This window comes from Haliotis rufescens, unplaced genomic scaffold, assembly GCF_023055435.1.
Source record: "Haliotis rufescens isolate VD_foot unplaced genomic scaffold, xgHalRufe1.0.p SCAF_1, whole genome shotgun sequence".
Taxonomy (NCBI): domain Eukaryota; kingdom Metazoa; phylum Mollusca; class Gastropoda; order Lepetellida; family Haliotidae; genus Haliotis; species Haliotis rufescens.
Window position 1 is genome coordinate 87,313,765 of NW_025963779.1, and position 19,822 is coordinate 87,333,586.

At 40.1% G+C, this 19,822-nt stretch overlaps 1 long non-coding RNA gene across 1 annotated transcript in view; it reads left to right on the top strand.

Annotated features, from left to right (window-relative positions):
- The first annotated feature begins 2,048 nt into the window (after nucleotides 1–2,048).
- LOC125384256 overlaps nucleotides 2,049–19,822 on the top strand; it is a 31,106-nt gene continuing 13,332 nt past the window's right edge. The window contains exon 1 of the long non-coding RNA XR_007223096.1: nucleotides 2,049–2,132. This is a non-coding gene — a long non-coding RNA (uncharacterized LOC125384256). The remainder of the gene's footprint in view (nucleotides 2,133–19,822) is intronic.

Sequence of the window (19,822 nt, forward strand, 5' to 3'; positions counted from 1 at the left end):
TGGTTATTCATCAATAATTCCGTCCAACGATCCGTCCACGTGACTGACTATACAGGAATATATTGTCTCACTGTTGCTACTTTATTTGCGTGTTTCCGGTAGAAATGAGAATAAGAATTCATTTTAAACTATTTCCGAACATAGAAGTTATTACGGAGACAAAACTGTAATGACAGAATTTCCGACTCTTTTATATCTATCAGTTACCTTCATATTGTTTCGTGGCACGAAATATGATCGTTCTTTAAGTTGATAATGTTTATGAAATATTTGAAAAGCGGACCAACATCCAGTTTGTTCAAACGTTCTAACCATTCCGAGAAAGTCTGGACGATAAGAACATCTTATGACGGTTCATTTTGCCCCTAAGCATCTAACTCTGGCAACACCGTGTAATGCTTGTTCTTCCTGTCCATGGGTTGTATCAGTTTCCTTGTTGCTATGACAACACCTCCTCATTGCAGCATCCCACAAGTCGCATCTCAGGGGCTGTGTGAGGAACAAGCTTCAGACACTCATGTGATTAGGACCATCACAGGGAATCCATACCTTACATCCATCACCACAACCAAAACGCCTTTCTCTCCATCAGAGTAATTGCAACACGGCCCTCGACTCGTGATGCCAAATATTTGACCACAAATGACCGTCAAAGAAAACGTGACGTGTCCCTCGCCGAGTGTCCAAGGCTGGGATCAAGTGATGCGTGTCAATTGTCCGTGTATTTGTTGATGGTCCACCGAATACACACCGTTCGCTACTGTAGTTCGCCCAATCAATGACGGCAAATAAGGCGTCAATATAGGAGACAGTTACAGACCAGCATGTCCTCATCATTGCTTCATCTTCCTCTGTTGGCTTCACGTGGGTGGGACCCATCACTTAAACTATCTCCTTTGTTGTGAGGAGGTCAAGTTGACTAAACTGTTGTTAAAATGTTCACTACAACGTCATCCTCCTGACAGCAAAGCACGTAATAGTGTTGACAAGGAAACATATCATAACAACTGAACATTGCTTCTCTCATCTCCATTCAGTGTATTAATAATCATGTAATAAAACATGTCAAATCATATTCAGTTAAAAAATATTCATAAGAGGTAATGACCAAATCGTTGCCCACCGAATCTCGTTAAGTAAAGGGGCAAAACCCTAAAGAGGTATAATCGAGATAAGCGAGTACCTCGAACTCGAATGTATGACATTGTAAATCACCCTATACCAATGTTCTCCTTAATGCAATGCAGAAATCGCACTTTTAAAATCGTACAAGTAAGATTCTGTGAATTCTGACACAACTCCACCCACTTTTAAGCATAAAAACACCTGCAGCAAAAGCATACATTTGCGTGTTAACACCCTCGACTGAATTCACCCAAATCATGTCGTAATTGCTATAACCGTCTCGTCGACCACGTATTTCATACTTGGTTCTGACGTCGCCACACGAACAGTATACACCCCGATATTGACAGTGTTACAGCTCTGTATCTGCGCTCAATGTGATCAGGAAAATGTCTTTCCCTGCCCTGGACAAATATACCAACGATATTTGAAGTAATAAATGTCCCTTTACATTAACTCACAACCATTGCCAAATTCTTAATTCTCACGGTTATACATATTATTAATCAGGTGTGAAATATGAATACAATAATTGTATCTTTTTCTCAGTATACAATGATACAAGCCTATTTCAATATTTACTCGCCACATTTACAATCGGCATACAGTGATGTATATTGTGTTTCCATGGCTACACGCCATCAAGTCATTAAACTTGATTCAGCTAAGAAATGCCATCCACACGTTTAACCTCAAAGCCATAATCAAGAAGTAGACAATGGTGTTCTGACGAAAGGGAGCAGCGACTGTCCTGACTTTGAAGTTGACTAGTTTAGGGAGGGGGCCATGTTGATCGTGTGCTGGTCGTCAGTTTGTTTTGTGACCCAGCCGCTCGCTGCCTCGGGACGTCTCGGCCAATTGTGAATGGTTAAACAAATCCCAGAAACTACAAGTGAGATATAGAGTGAGAGAGAAGCATTACATGACTGGTGTTTGGATGTATTGGTTACACGACATGGGAAGTACTGCTCTGGTCTGAGAGGATTATTTACTTCCACAATGACAAGGTAAGACGCTAGTTCCACTTATTACGTAAGGCATGTTAAATGCCACTTAGTTGTTCAAAATATTGTCAAGGGTAAAACAGTATTGCCTGTTAATGTTTTAAGTCGTTGAAATGCATTTAGAAGTGATACACTGAAGGAAAAGAACTTATGGACGTCAACTTCTTTATTATGAGAAACACAAGTTTCGGGGTACTCCTTCATCGGGTGAATAAATGCTATGAGGCTGAGAACATATATATTCACCTTTAAGAACAACAAAAGTAATAAGGATAACAAAGGTGGAAACTTAACAATGGGAGCCGATAGGAGATTAGCAATGGACAAAAGGAAGCCAGCTCTTAACACTGATTGGTATAGGCGATAGACAATGGGCCAACGGGAGGCCGGGCGGGGATAATTAGCACTGATAGGTAACAGAATGGAAATGGCAATGGACAAAGTTAATGTTTTGTTTATGGTATCATTATAATGATAAAAAATATATTTAGGTAAACTCTACGTTCTTGAGCAGCTTTAAAAAAAAATTCGGAATCGTAGATGAAGAACGTTTAGACCAACTTACTAAAACCATATTGCAGTTATTTGTCTCAATTATACACTTTACAGTAAGTAATCAGGATATTGTAAAAAAACACGTGCCACAACACATGTCCATTATCAAAAAAAAACCACTGGCATATTCTAAAGACATGATGGGTACATCCTTCCCCGCAATGTTCACTTCCTCCTCATGGTAAATGCCGTATCCCCACACAGCTGGAACCACAACGTACCGTGATGTAAGCACCTAAACGTATTCTCGTATACCACCAGAACTACCACAGTTACACAAGAGTCAGAACAAAGTCTATCTGTAGTCATCATCTGCGTGTATGCAATATAGACTTGAGCTCACTGGGTTCTTACCGTCGACTCAACGCTTTCCCAATAATCACGTTCAGATGTTGGGTACGGTTTTATTCTATGTGTCAAAGTATATAACCTAACAGAATGTTGTTTTTTTAAAATTTGCAGCATACATATTTTTCGCTATTCTCAATACTATATTGATGTTAACTGCCGGGCAAAAGAAAGTATACATTTGAAAATTGAATTTGACCCCAAAACTTCAAACCTTATCATAATGTTACTAGGCGGAAGACAGTTTCAGAAACACTGCAAACTTCAAGCCCACAACACAACTTCGAGATCCGTATAAAATATGCCAAAAAAAATGATGTTTGTTTTTTTTCAATTTTGAACACCATCAAACATTGGTGTATACCTTCTCTTGCCCGACAGTTTTTAACTGATCTATTTTAAAAAGCAGTTCAAAGAAGGATGTGAAAGTCCCCTGTCGTGAACTTCGATTTCCGGAAGAATTGTCTCGGGGGGCAACTAAATACTACAGAGTGTTACAAAATGCTGAATACTTGCTTAAACTGTTAACTTTCTTGACTTTAATGCTCCGTCAATACGGCGTGACTAAGGGCACGTGAACTCCATGACCGCACCCCCAAACGGGAAGTTGACCATTGTGAATCCACAACAAGCATGGACGTAAATATTGTGTATTTATTTTGTTTTAAACGATTTGGTATTAGTAGGTATTACTGGATCACATTTGTCAAACCTAGCAGTCTTTCCCACTGACGGTGTAATGTTATAAATTCCCCAATCATGGGCTGATATTTATTCCATCAATGGGACGTATATTCAAACGATGACATATGAAGTTAAACTGTTATAATCCGTAGCCACAGGGGCCAACATGATGAATTAACCGTTGTTCGAGAGAAGCGGAGTGTTATTGATAAGGCTTCTATCGTGGCCATAGAGATACATTGTGTTAAAAGATATATGAAATTGATGGAATAATAGGGTTCAAAATCAAAATCCATATTTGCAAATATTGACAGTGTCTTTGAAGAAAATGCATTTATTATCAATAAAGTGTGAGCTGGTATGGATTTGTCTAAGATATTTATTAGATTTTATAAGGGTAAAATAGTAACATATTGTTTAAATTAGGAAGTCGGTGGTTCAACAATATCAGAGTGTATGTCGCTTCTTGCTTAACAATAACTGTATTGTGTTATGCATGTTTTACTGCGGGTCCCATCCCTGTGTGAACTTGTTGTAATGTCATTGTGTGTGTAAGTGTGTGTACGTACGTGACCCGTGAAGTTACAAGGTGGAATAGGTCAGGCTCGCTGACTTGGTTGATGCATGTCATCATATCCCAATCGATCGATGCCCATGATGTCAATCATTGGATTGTCTGGCCCCGACTCGATCATTTACAGACTGCCGTCATATCGAGTGTGTGTATGGTGTCCAGTTGGTCAAGAATGCTTCTCAACACTAATTCATATAAAGATATAAACCATTCCTTTAAAAAAACAGACAGGGAATTAAAACAAGCTCCTGAAACTGGAAAAGTAATGACACCTCTGAAAGTGATGGTAGGTGTTCGTGAATTCTACCCCTCCCTACATGTACCATCATGGAGACTGAAGACATCACTTAGCAATCAGATGTCAGTATATCAGCAAGGGTTAAGTCGGTTTCCCTTATTACTATATTTCTTATATCAATACAACACCTGTACACTTTCAAAACAAATACAATATTGGGGTAGTCTACTGGTTAGAGCGTTCGGTCGTTACACCGAAATTCCGGGTTCGATTTAGTTGGTTCGCTGTGATATTGCTGCACTGTTGCTGAATTCAACGTAAAACCATACTCACACACTTACTCAAATCAAAATGTGAAATGTGAGTCTGTCATATGTTGTTTTTGTAAAAGCCTTGTGTAAAAACATCTTGACACAATAACAAAAACAACTTAGATCGTTCTGCAATGATAACTTGATAAAGTCAATGATAAAGTCTCCCAGTGAATGAAGCACTGTGCACCCCTAGGCCCGACCTCACCCAAACCGACCTGGTTGTGTGGAGACAGACCGCAATCCGAGCCAACTCCCTGAGCACGTAGCACACAACTTTGTTACTAAACTCGAGGAACTTTCTCTTACTTGTTTCCCACTCAGACACGTACAACAACAGCGCTAGCTCTAACCCTTTAATGACTTTGTGTTTGTAAGCACTTCGTAATTGTTCCTTCATCCACTCCTTTGAAAGTGCACACACAACAAGTCCTGGCGTTTTATTATTCTAGCTGCATTTCCGGATGGCTATGTGTGAGACTTGACTACAGTATCCAATCGTCCTCGTTTGATGTTGGCTGTAGGTAATTGGCTCCAAACCTCCTCTTTCTCATGTTCAGATCAGTAGGATTTGGACTGGAATAACCTTCCCTTGTCACGACGTCCATGACTTCATATTAGTGGTAATTCCCCGAGAGCTCGAAAAGGTCTTGTCAGTCTTAACAGATAAAGAACTATTTGGAACAGAAAGCAAAGATCTCCAAGAACAGGATCACTGGAGTCTTGATTAAAAAGACCCGCTGTGTTGGCAGTCAGTCAGGCTGTCTTTTTCACTTTTACGCCTTTAAACATTTTACCTTTCACCATCTATTCCATTATGAAAACACCTCACAGAAGATCAGTATCCCTCGTTACCCGTGCTTACAATTAGTTCCTATTTATTTTCAGGTGAACATTTGACTTGCCTTTGCATGTGTCTTTGACGGGTACCACGGGTTGGGCAGGATCTCTGGTATAATCGCTATCACGTGTTTTATAAACACATGCTAATGATACATTTTGAATCGTACAATGGACTCTGCTTCTCGCAGAGATTTCTTATAATTATGGAACGGGCTTTTTATCTTTAGTTACAGCTTTACTTTCTACTCAAATACACTACAAAGTCAGCTTATAGTACGATCAGCATTTACCGATCTTCATTTTACAATATCCTCTTATTTGCTATATTTTATGTAAGACAACTGCTGATTAAGCGGATATGGTTTTGCACTGTTTTAGGAATATTCAGAAAGCAAGTTCCAAGTACACGGGGTGGAATGTAATTACACTGTAATGCATCACACAAGTACTGGGACAATGGGAAGCATCACATTACACTGTAATGGTTGCAATGCGCCACCTGTATTGGGACAATGGTAGAATTACATTACACTGTAATAGTTACAATGCACCACCAGTATTGTGACAACGGGTAGCATTACATTACACTGTAATAGTTACAATGCACCACCAGTATTGTGACAACGGGTAGAATTAAATTACACTGTAATAGTTACAATGCACCACCAGTATTGTGACAACGGGTAGCATTACATTACACTGTAATAGTTACAATGCACCACCAGTATTGTGACAACGGGTAGAATTACTTTACACTGTAATAGTTACAATGCACCACCAGTATTGGGACAACGGGTAGAATTACATTACACTGTAATAGTTACAATGCACCACCAGTATTGGGACAACGGGTAGCGTTACATTACATCTGAGTGTATGAAATAAATTAACAAATACTGATTATATAATAGATGTACGTGACTTTGTAATTAATTTTATATATTATTGGGCATGTATTATATGATTAGGAAACTATTGATTCGGAAAAGGCTATTCTAATAAAACACTTGATCTCAAATTTAGGGAGAGATACATTGTGAATTGCAGATGCAAATCAGAGATGGAGCGAACAGATAGCATGTCTATCTTAATATCAGTATTGACACCGGGTGTCCTATTATGATGTTCTTCTCTCTATATAGAACACGTATTATAAACACCAGGGTTTAATCAGCCAACGATAAGGTATTCCAGTGACAAATATTAATACACGTGTTTGATATTCCACGTATTTGACAATAAAGAAGAAATAAATACGAATAACTGTTGGCATTCTTACGAAGAAAACACCTGTTGAATCACCAGGAACGAAAAGCGGGCCGTGTAACGTTAATAATCCACTACAGGTTAATTGCTAGTTTTTGGTGAACCCTTTAACCTCATTGGTTTTGTGTTGAGGAAACGTGTTGTGACAGCCCCCTTTAGGCGCTATATAGGGCTGCAGGGCCAGGGGGCACCGTCCAGACAAGGGTACAAACATCTGAAGGAGGCCGAGCATGGAAATACCTGGATACCACACAGGTGCTAAAGCAGGTTTTGTGCATGTCACAACAGGATAGAAAACAGGTGTAACCCACCACTTCCATGGCCGGGAAAGGGGAACAAATTGCGTGTTTTAACGTGTTTAAGAGTTTTCGGAAAAGTGACGAATTCCACAAACTGGATTTCCTGAGGTCAGGCGGTGTTCTACATTTTGTAAAAAACTCAACCCACAGTTCATCAACAAAATCACTTGAGAAACCACAGTCGTCCTATTTATTTCAGTGTCAAGTACACCGCAATGCATGTCAGTGCATGTTCACATATGACACCGTCTCGCGAAAAATGAACGTGTTATATACATTGTACACTCTTGGACATTTCTAGTAAAATAATTAGGAATTATCAGGAAATACTTAAGCCTTCCACATTCCAAAATGTATATGATTACTCTTTTGACACCTTAAATCTAGAACTATTTTGGACCATACCATGACAACCTAAATCTAGGGCCATCTAGGATCACACTTTTGACACCCTAAATCTTTTACTGTCTTGAAATATACTTGGTATTCCACCCTAAATCTAGAACTAGCTGGCTCATACGTATGCCACCCTAAATCTAGGACCAGCTGAATCACAAGCATGTCACCCTAAATCTAGGACCAGCTGGATCATACGTATGTCACCCTAAATCTAGGACTAGCTGGATCATACGTATTTCACCCTAAATCTGGGACTTGCTGGGATCACACTTTTGACACCCCAATTTTAGGGCCAGCTTGATCCTCGCACCATTCATGATCGGGAGAACTTTATAATCCAACTATAAACTTCCAACATTGCTCTCTCTCTCTCTCTCTCTCTCTCTCTCTCTCTCTCTCTCTCTCTCTCTCTCTCTCTCTCTCTCTCTCTCTCTCTCTCTCTCTCTCTCTCTCTCTCTCCATCTTGTAAGTCCAAGTGTAAATAACGCGAGATCACCGTCCCCACAGTATACTGGTAGTGCGCCCGTCTTTCAATGTGAACTCTGTGTGGTTCTGGCCTGTCACCCAAAGTGAGTGAGTGAGTTGGGTTTAAAGCCACTGTGGACAGTGTTTCAGTAATATCACGTGAAACCAACCAGAATTGGTGCTGACAAAAACATCTCGGAGAATTTGAGATACAAACTACAATTGTGGCACCTGAGACGGCTGGCCCACCCGTGCCCATAGCCAAGTATGGCATGAGATGTGAGATATAGTGTCAGATCAAAGTTCAGCCGCATCGCAAGTAGGCTTATGTTTAAAAAGGGAGGCGATTGGTCTAAGGCGTCGAAATTCACTGTGCAGACTTAAGTTCCTTGATAGGTGTGCAAGACATCTATCATCGTGAGTTCGAATCCTGATTCAACTTGATTATGTTTCTAACCTTACTCGTTGATTTCCCACATCAGACGCTCGCTCGCTCACTCACTCACTCACTCACTCACTCACTCAAGTGAATGGTGTGCTTCAATGCGCAGGTGAATTTATGAAAGCTTTCATTGAAGGTTACATCCGTGTGCAGTTTAATCTTTGGATAAATAACTGTTATGTCTGCTAACTGCGACATCTGTTGGTCCATTATCCAGAGCCTATAAGGAGAACCACTTTGGTTCAGGTGCGCTCCTGTTAACGAAACGAGAGATTCACAGTTCTTTTATACCTACTGAGAAACTCGTTTGAGATTACTGCTACCAAACATATGTGTGATATCGAATTCCAGGTCGGTGATTGGTTACTCCATGGTGATGACCTAAGGTCAGATTATGACGGACTAATTTCCTGACTATAATTCATTGATAAGTTACTCGTGCTTCAGTCGATGTTCATTGATCTTATCCAGTTTGCATAACCATCATCGCCTTGATAATCCACAGATATGGCGGACACGATTTGCGGAGGGTGACACTAGGAATGAGTATTAAACAGTACGCCGGTTGATGACACTTATCACCGTGTTATGTATTGATGCGCCACTGCGATCATGCGAATAGACAAAATATCGATCGATTCCATACTAAAGTGATGCGATTTATGGATGCGTAAGAAACGGATTACTGCACTAAAGGTTAATCTTACTATTCGTTGTTTCAAAATGTAATTAACGCGCTTTCGCTCTTTAAATACGTTTTGAAACAACTAATGAGATAAATAGTATCAGACAGACACTCGTGTAGTAATCTTTAAAGTGTGATGTACTAAATAATGAAACAACAAAAGTAAACAGCATTCACTAGTTTGTCAAATAAGCATATATCACCGAGGTGTCATAATTTCTATCAATTTTCACAATTAAATAAATCAACAAAAACTGGAATGTTTCAGAGATAGCTTTTAACAATCTACAATATAGCTTTATCCGAAAAATTAAACTTTTCATGGACAGTGTGATCTTCGCACACGAACGCAGCAGTGTTTCTTGTGTGCTGCTATAAGCCAGGGGCCGCGAAGAGGAAGAGCGGATCAGCGGAGATTTCGCCTGGGTTTCGCAAATTGTGGATTATCATGCGGACGTCGACATTCGGCTCCATGCGTCCCCCCCATAAGCTGAAGGTACGGGGCCGCTCACAGGGGACGCCAGCTCATACAACAGCCTCGCCTGCTGGACAAACAAATCGCAGGAAAATCCACAAGTGTAGAAAAAGTGATACTTGTTGCAAACTAGTGAAACGTATAGAGAAGCTCGGTCGCATTGTGTATCGACAGGAGAGTCAGCTAGCACGATGTTGCCAGACGGGGGAATGGAGATTTACCACGTACTGGGGAAATCACTGTCACATTTGCTGTAATGAACAGGGGGTGATTTTAATCAACCAGTGTTTGATAGGATGGTCCGTCGTGTGAGACTACCGAATGCCACACACCTGAAGCTTTCCCATTCCAAGTTAAAATGTCATTATCACTATTTTGAGTCTCGTGCGATAATGATTCCGCTTGGTAAACTTTACAGAAAGATTACCGTGTATGTAATCAGTGTCAGGAAGTGTGGGCTCATCGTCGGGAGCTCAGTCTACAAGGACACACAACGTCTTGGACACACATATATGCAGGATGGTGTCTCAGTTAGGGTTAGGGTGAGGGTTAGGGTTGGGCGTGGGGGTGAGGGGGTCGCGTATATGGTGTAGATGGGATAGCAGAACAGAGCGTTTCACAGTTGTAAGGAATCATAATGCTTTTAGATGAAACACGAGAGCCTTACATTAGGCTTATTCTTCTTACTAAAAGTATTCAGTTTATTGGTTATTCCGGGTTAGAATAGATCTTCAGCAACCCATGCTTGCTGTAAAAGGCGACTATGCTTGTCGTAAAAGGCGACTAACGGGATTGGGTGGTCAGGCTCAATGACTTGGTCATCGTATCCCAATTGCGTGGATCGATGCTCATGATGTCAATCACAGGATTGTCTGGACCAGACTCGATTATTTACAGACCGCCGTCATATAGCTGGAATTTTGCCGAGTGCGGCGTTAAACTACAAACAAACAAACAAATATTGATCACACAGAGCACAAAGAGTTGGGGAATGAGCCTTGTTATGTCTATGTAAGCATTTTTCCAATAACCAAACAGCGTATTTACACATGACCCCAAGGTAACACCGCCATCACTGAAGACATACATATAGCAATATAATGTATTCTGCTGAATCAAGTATGGATGATATATATAGTTAATATCCACTTATGATGTACATATGATTAACTGTGATGTGATATTCGCTATGTATTGTGGCGCCCTTCCGAACGAGCGTAATTATTTCTTTCCTCTTCTGGTAAACCATTGTTATTCGCTAGGGCATTCATAGTCAGGAACACTCTTCTTCCATGTGTAACAGCCATATCACCCAGCGGCTGATTAACTATCTTGGTTCTTTCTCATCGACCTTAAAACAAATATAACAACTTGAAATAAGATGGCATTGTGATAGCCGTGATGACCAACGTTAAATATGTCAGACGATTATCGTATAATAACATAGATATTGGAGTTATACAGTCAAATTGATTTAAAAAAGATTTATGGAAGACATGTGGACGTAGACGTGTTTTTTTAGGTGAAAAGTTACTTGCCTTTGCATGTGTTTGTGACGGGTGCCACCGGTGGCGCAGGGTACGCTCACCTTTTGCGAACACCTGGTGTCATCCCTTTTTGATACTGATACTTGAACACATGCTCATGATATAGTCGGAATTGTACAATCGACTCTGTTGTAAGCAGATATTTCTATTGGATATGGAAAGGGTTTTGTCGCTTTATTTACATAAATACAAATGGGCATATCCACCTCTTACGAAGAAAAGTACATTTTTTTCTGTACATGTACTTACATTTGTTGTTCTGAAATTCAAGAGCCCAAAGAAATTATATCAATGGACCACTGAAAATCAGTGATAAGACCAGGTGTTCTCGAAAAGGGTAAGCATGTCCTTCCCCTCCGGTAGGGAGGCACGAGTGGCCCAGTCGTCTAAGGCGCCGCGATTCGCTGTGCAGAGTTGCGTTCCTTGAGCACGCCAGAAACCTATGATTGTGGGTTCGAATCCCGGTTCGACCCGATTATGTTTCTAGGTTTGTCAGCACCATACCCGTGCTCGTGGGTTTCACCGAAGTGGTAAACGTCTGAGACCTTGATCACTTCGGGCTTTCCTCCCACATTAAGCTGACACGCCGTGATATAACTGGAATACTGTTAAAAGCGGCGTTAAACCCAACTCACTCACTCACTCACTCCCTACCGGTACCACCCGCCATGCAATTTGTATAAGTAAGTAACTATTTAATGACTGTCTATCGTACACTGTAACATCAGTGTTAAACTGTATAATTCTGTCCCGACGAGACATCATGACATTTTGATAGTTATAAATATCAGTTTTGCAAAGTTATTACAAATAAACTTTGGAATAGGAAATCGCCGGCCTATCTCACATGCACCCTCGCTCCAGAATCGGATCATGTGTTCCTAAAGACTTAAAATTCCAAGCAGTGCCCAGTATAAATGTAGCAAGCACCTTGCATATAAAACCATGATAACAAATATTAATGAAGCGGCGTGGTCGTTTCTTTGCCAGTGTCAATGCTAGCCCTGCTGTGGACACTCCTGCTTGTTTTCCATCACATTTCATTAAGATTCTACAAATAAACATTGGCGCTGGGCCGAGCGAATGTATGCCGAATACATTGCCCCAAAGTTGTAAAGAATGTGGTTTATAGGAAAAGAACAATGCCGGCATTGATCGTTCAGCTCCCGACTTTGACATAAGGAGTAGATCAACATTTCCAACGTGTACGATAGTTTGTTTTCAAGGTGTGAAGATTTGATGTTTTTTACCCTTAATTTGGGAAGTATGTGTTTTCCTCGTTGCAGTAACGTTGTTTATTACAAACGAGAAGAATAAGGCGGCGGAAGCATGAAAGAGCAAGTATTTTTGCATGTTATTAATTTAATCTATTTTTGTGGGTTCAGGGCGTGTAATTATATTATTATGTTTATCATAGTAAATAGTACATTGTTTTCTATTATGTTGGAACCTCGTTCATCCGGATCATATGTTTCCTCGTTAATCATCAGAATAACAAATTTCCGGATTAACGAGTTATTATCGCGGAGCAATGTTCGGTGTATAAATGGTGGCCAACAAATGTCATCCGGAAAACGTTGTTTCTTTACGCAAAGTGGAATCTGTTTCGGGAGAAATGCTAGGCTGGTTATTCTCTTACAGTGACAGTTTTTATTTTCTGGATTAACGGCGATCTGACTATCAGGGTTCCACTTTGATACATATGATGTATAAACCCTAACTTTGTACAGACAAATTTGGAATAGGTGCGTGGATTCATCTTTGTTCAGTGGTAGTGTTTTCACATTTGTTGGTAGAGAATCGCATGTATTGGTATGGAATATACCAATTATTTGTTCAAACGTTCCTTCCGACTTTGATAAAATAATATGGTCTTAATATACTTCCCACTTCTAGCAAACAGTATTGGTGTCACGATTAACATCATGGGAATGACTGTCGTAGTTTATTCGATCTTGTGTATTTGTTCATAATGATTTAAAACATGGTATTGTCTCATAAATGTCAGTGTGCAAGGTACACTTAAGGGTGAAACATCGGGAGAAGTAAAAATTCGGAAATTCAATTCTGACTTGTGAATACTAGTATTTATGATATAGCTGGAATACTAATATAAAATAATTAAAAGGGTAAAAATCAATTTACATGATCTTAGGAAATCTTAGCAGAGTCCATCGTACAAGTCCGATCATGAGCATGTGTATATAAATCACCATCGCATGTCCTGCACCACTGGTGGCACCCGTCACAAATACTTGCAAAGGCAAGCAATTGTTCACCAGATAAAAAACACGGGATCACAAACTTTGTTTAAACATGAAAAATGTATATCAAAGCACTTGAAGGTTGGAGGGGTAACCTTGAGGTTGCATCGTTCTCCCATCCAGTCAAGGCTTGTTTCCAACGTATGTTTCAATCCCAATATGCTCCTCCGAATGATACAACAGACAAGCTTTCATCATCATCACTCTGAATATCTCTGTTAGGTTGACATTTTATAGTATCCTCGAATATTAGCATGTGACTACAGTCAAGTCTCGTTAATCCGACACTCGTTAACCCGACAATCGGCTCTATCCGACACTAATGATGGGAACCGATTAAATCAGTGCTATTTAGAGGGACGTGACTGTATTTGTTTGATACCACAGGACGATATTATTAATATGGATACTCTAATTAGTAAGCAATACTTGAACATGTGAAAAAACGTATTTATTCCTTACAAATATATATTTCCCTCTTGAAGGTAATGGTTGCAGAAATTCTGCCGAACATAAAAGCTGTTAACTTTTTGTGAAAATGAAAATGTGCGACTTTTCGCCTGGTGTCATCACTGATTTTTAGGGATCCCTTCATATATTTGTCACCACAATTTTGCCTTCTACGCTCAATGGAATCTATTTTAGCAGATAATCGAGACTGGTTATTCTCTAGCGTTGACGTTAATATTTACATATCTTTAAACCGTCTGATAGAATTCAATGTAAGGTTCGTGCCAGTGGGATAGCCTGATGGTTTAAACGTTGACCCTTCACTCAGAAGGCCCGGGTTCGAATCTCCACGTGTCCGACTGCACCCTTACAACATGTACTGCGTTTCCATGGGCGGATCCAGCATTTTCTTTAAAAGGGAGGGGTCAAATATAAAGGGGGGCCTACTGGACACTTTTTGCACGCTTTTGTTCCACATCAATCATTTAATATCTGCTATGATTTGTGCAGGATTTGCCCTTCGTAAACGTTTGTTGATAAAGTTCTTTAAAGATTTGGGGTCTATCCTCAAAGACCTATGATAGCCTTATCCTGGTATGCAGAAATGACTCTTCATCTTTGAAATGATTAATATGATTTAACACATTTAGGAGAAGCGTCTGTTGAATCAGTCATTAATATTGCCGATAGTTGATAAAGTTCTTTAAAGATTTGGGGTCTATCCTCAAAGACCTATGATAGCCTTATCCTGGTATGCAGAAATGACTCTTCATCTTTGAAATGATTAATATGATTTAACACATTTAGGAGAAGCGTCTGTTGAATCAGTCATTAATATTGCCGATAGTTGATAAAGTTCTTTAAAGATTTGGGGTCTATCCTCAAAGACCTATGATAGCCTTATCCTGGTATGCAGAAATGACTCTTCGTCTTTGAAATGATTAATATGATTTAACACATTTAGGAGAAGCGTCTGTTGAATCAGTCATTAATATTGCCGATAGTTGATAAAGTTCTTTAAAGATTTGGGGTCTATCCTCAAAGACCTATGATAGCCTTATCCTGGTATGCAGAAATGACTCTTCGTCTTTGAAATGATTAATATGATTTAACACATTTAGGAGAAGCGTCTGTTGAATCAGTCATTAATATTGCCGATAGGATACACGTGTTGGTCAGCCGGCTTTCTTAGGCTCTTCGTCAATACCTGAAACCCAGTGTTGGACAGTCTGCGAAAGGTTCATTTGACCTGTCCAAACGATGCCTAAATATTGACACTACTCCCGAAGACGTTTGTCAGATAGATCATTATGTTAATCACACTAAATGTTGACCTCCGGTACCGACTGACCTCAATATCAAGATTCATATTCTTCACCGACACGCACATTAACCGTCCAATTCTGTACAGCACTTAGCACAAAACGTATTTGTTCTTTCCAAGTTTCATTGTATCAATATGAGACCATTAAAGGCGTGTGTCCTAAATGAGTGTATTGTGTTAGTCTGCCTGTGTTTATCCAAGTCACTGTCAATACGTGGTATTTGTAGCTAACCCTCTGGATCATCACGAGATTAACATATATATTAATATGTCCAGTGTGAGCTGCAATTTCTATATTACAAGCGACCGCCTCCGTTGTATTGTGATAGAGCGTCCGCCCGGAGAGCGAAAGATCCGGGGTTCGATCCCCAGTCGCGTCATACCAAAAGAAGTTAACAGATGGTAACGTCTACCTGGCGCTCGGCATTAAGGGGCTAAAACAAGGACTGGTTGCCTCGGAGTCAGTATACTGTGTCTGAGTAGGGTATCTATGTTAAACTGCGGAATGGTATCTCAATGGGCTAGCACTATAAAATCGGCATTTTCCCGGACTAATACAAGCAGCCCCCCACATACGTGCATGCAAGTCGCTATATCAGTGCAATAATCTTGGACGCGACGCTAAACCCCATTTCACCTCACCTTACCTTACGAAGATCCGGGGTATATTGGGGCTTCAGCAATCCATGCTTGCTGTGAAAGGCGACTATGCTTGTCGTAAGAGGCGACTAACGGGACCGGGTGGTCAGGCTCGCTGACTTGGTTGATGCATGTCGTCGATCCCAGTAGCGTGGATCGAAGCTCATGATATCAATCACTGGATTGTCTGGTCAAGACTCGATTATTTACAGACTGCCGTCATATAGCTGGAATATTGCTGAGGGCGGCGTTAAACAACAAACAAACAAACAAACAAACAAACACAATATTACAAGCAGCGTTGGAGAGGTATTCAGAAGAAGCACGTGCTTCCTGTGCACGTGAATACATAGCGAAATGGTTCCCCTCGTTCACGTTAAAGCTGTTGGTAATTGGATTATAAAAGAAACGTCTACGGTATAAGTTTGGATTGAATACAGAATACATATTTCAAACACCATTCTTAATGGAAAGGTGACGACAGTGAAACACCATATCATAACTTATCATTTGATATATTGCCTCCGCCCGATGAATGTCAAATTCATTATAAGTGGAAGTGCGGTAGCCCAGTGATTGAAGTGTTCGCTCGTCAAGCTGAAGACACGTGCTCGATTCCCAGATTGGTACAATATTTGAGGCCTCCATTTAGTGTTCCGCGCTGTGATGTGGCAGGAATTTTGCTAAACTACTCACACCGTATATGAAGACATTCAAACCTTCTTCCCCGTTATAACGCCACCGATAAACCAGTAATGTTGAAATAGGCCAGGCAATTATGAACTTAATAATTATAACAGGATGCGCAACAGCGGAAAGTAATATGTGATGACCCATTGAGTGAGACAAGAAAACTATTCTACTGGTGAGAGAGTGAGTGAGTGAGTGAGTGAGTGAGTGAGTGATGTGGGAAATCAACGAGTAACGTTAGAAACATAATCAGGTTGAATCAGGATTCGAACCCACGATGATAGATGTCTGGCACACATGAGGTTGTAGTGAGTGTAGTGAGTGAGGTTGTACGCCGCTTTTGAAAAATAATATTTTCACCGTCTGTGCGAAAATATACTGATGCTAAATAGATAGATGAGTATCTTAAGATAAATGTCACCGAGGAGACCCCCTGACCATTGCCACCAACAAGAAAGAACATCCATGAACTTTGTGTGCTTGTTCGTGAGTTGTAGTCTCCACTATGAAGACAAACATATTTAGTTGTCCTCTGACATGCGTGCTGCTGCTGCTGCTGTAGATGATGTGTTGACGCATCTGTCATCCTGGCCATCATAACGCGGATGAAGATAGCCGCGCACGGACAACAATAGAAAACAAACCCGCAAATATGTCACTTTTTCACATCACTGTTTACAAATATGGATATTTACACACATCACACAAACTCCAATTACGTGTCTTAAAATGCAAACATATTTTTAGTACTTTTGTTCAGGTCAAGTAGGAAGTATTTAGGTCAAGTAGGAAGTATTTAAAAGTACAATTATTGTTAACTGAACAGTGAAGTTTGTGTTAATTGACAACCTGTATGTACAGCTATGGTAGATTAAGTTTTAATCCAGGCCATATTTGTTGCAACGAATTTCTTGAACGTTCACAGCCTAAACCAGGTTTTTACAATTCGTAGTCAGTATATTCCGGCCATAGATAGGGGGTGGAAATAACTATGCTATGCTTACACATCAGTCAGATCACAACAGTGCAACCCCGTTAGTCTAGACACCCTGTTTTCCGGATGATTACAATTAAGATGAGTGAGTAAGTAAGTTGGGTTTAACGCCGCTTTTAACATTATTCCAGTTATATCACGGCGTGTGTCAGCTCTCTGTGGTAGGAAAGCCCGAAGCGTTGCAGGTCTGAAAACGTTTACCACTTCGGTGAAACCCACGAGCACGGGTATGGTGCTGACATAACTGCATCGGGGCGAACCGGGATTCGAACCCACAATCATAGGTTTCTGGCGTGCCCAAGGAAGCAACTCTGCAACTTAGACGACTGGGCAACCCGTACCCCCGATTACTATTAAGGAAATATTCTTGCAAACCAAGGGGGTCGGTCGGGTAGTCTAATGGTTCGCTCGGCACGCCGAAGACCTGGGTTCGATTCCCGACATAGGTACAATGTGTGAAGCCCATTTCTGGTGTCCCCCGCACTGATATTGCAGGAATATTGCTAAAAGCGGCGTAAAACCATACTCACTCACTCACTGTAAACAAAGGCATTCCTTATTTATGAGGACTCAACAATCAGGAACCTCGTTAATCCACACTCCTGATAATTGGGGTTTCAGTGTACTTACACGTACGTATTTACAGATGATGACTTTAATTACAAACCGTGAAGCATTCATAACGTATAGCCGAAACGTTAGACCGTCAACAAACGACATCCTGAAACTATGATTCACCATACGTTTATTTGGACCAATAGCGCCATAAACAGCTGACACAGGGAAAAGGTCAATAAGTGGTATAGTTCTATTTTGATGATTTCACTGATTTAAATAAGTTCTTGTTTTGATTTTTACATGCCCTGGTGTTCATATGTGAGGACTACGATTTACAACTGACCTGCAAATGTGGATTGCAGTTAACTGTCTTTTTATGAACCTTTTATTTTCATCCCGTCGGCTATAATAACAAAAGTCAGGAATTAATATACATGTAGCAACTTTAACTAGCTTGTCAAAGACACACTCTATGCAATATATTTTATTTCAAATGACAAAATGTTTTTGCGTTATCTCCTTAAGGAAACACTATTGTAAATTGATGACCACTTATGTTTCGACCACTGATAGTTTTATTGACATGTCTGGTAAACAACACAAATACTATGCTCTGTGTGTTCGGGTATTTTGCCTGTCAAACTCCCATTTCGCTGTATCAAATACATCCATCGGTATTCAATGTCACCTGCAAGTACACGAATCATGCATATTTCATGCACTATTTACCAATGCAATCTGTCTTGTTTTCCAAGGATGGGGTCTTATAGGTGTTATCACAAACACCCTTTATCTTCATTTCCTGGCAAGTGCATGCGTTGGTGTCACGACAATCGTACCCGCCTGGGCGGAGCTTTTTATACATCTCTCTACACAGCTCTACATACAACCCCGTGGCCACCGATCAATTCTATTGACAACTGCTTAATGGATATGAACAAGCACGCTCAACAGATTCATATACATACACAAAACGCTATGGATACATTCTTCCTTTCAAATATTGAGGACATATCATGAAGAGTATGTTTGAACTGGGTGTTATTAGCCATATGTAGGGCTTTATACATAAACTGCGGGGACTCTGTTATCTTAGTCAACTCAAGGTGGGTTGGGTGCCAGAGTTTCTAATAAATGCTGCACTGAAGGCTCTTTCGTCAAATATGGGTTGGGTGTTTTTAAATCTATGTTTCAGCAGGACTCTCATGAATAGGTTATCAAAAGGTGTTGGGCTCAAAAGGAGGATACTTGTATATATGTTTTCAGCGTGTAGTTCCGATTTTTTTAAGCAGGATGTTTCTAAAGTTATCGACATGGAAGAAGTAAGTTATTTCCTTTTGATAAAATATAAATTTCGGTTATTCCATTATTGCTAAATAATGTCTCCATTTGTGTTTATAATCGTATTTTGTGTTTTATGAATCATGTTTTATATCGTGTGTATATGATTGATGGTTCAATGTCAACACATATGGACGTAAATACACAATACCAGAAATGTATATATCAATTTTGTTGTAAGAACATATTTTTCTGTGGCATTTATCGTTATTCAGTTCAGCCTTCTTGCTAATAAACCCCCGACTTCCCCAATGTAATTGATCTTCGTTCGTTTTTATTTCTATGCACATTATCTAAGAAAC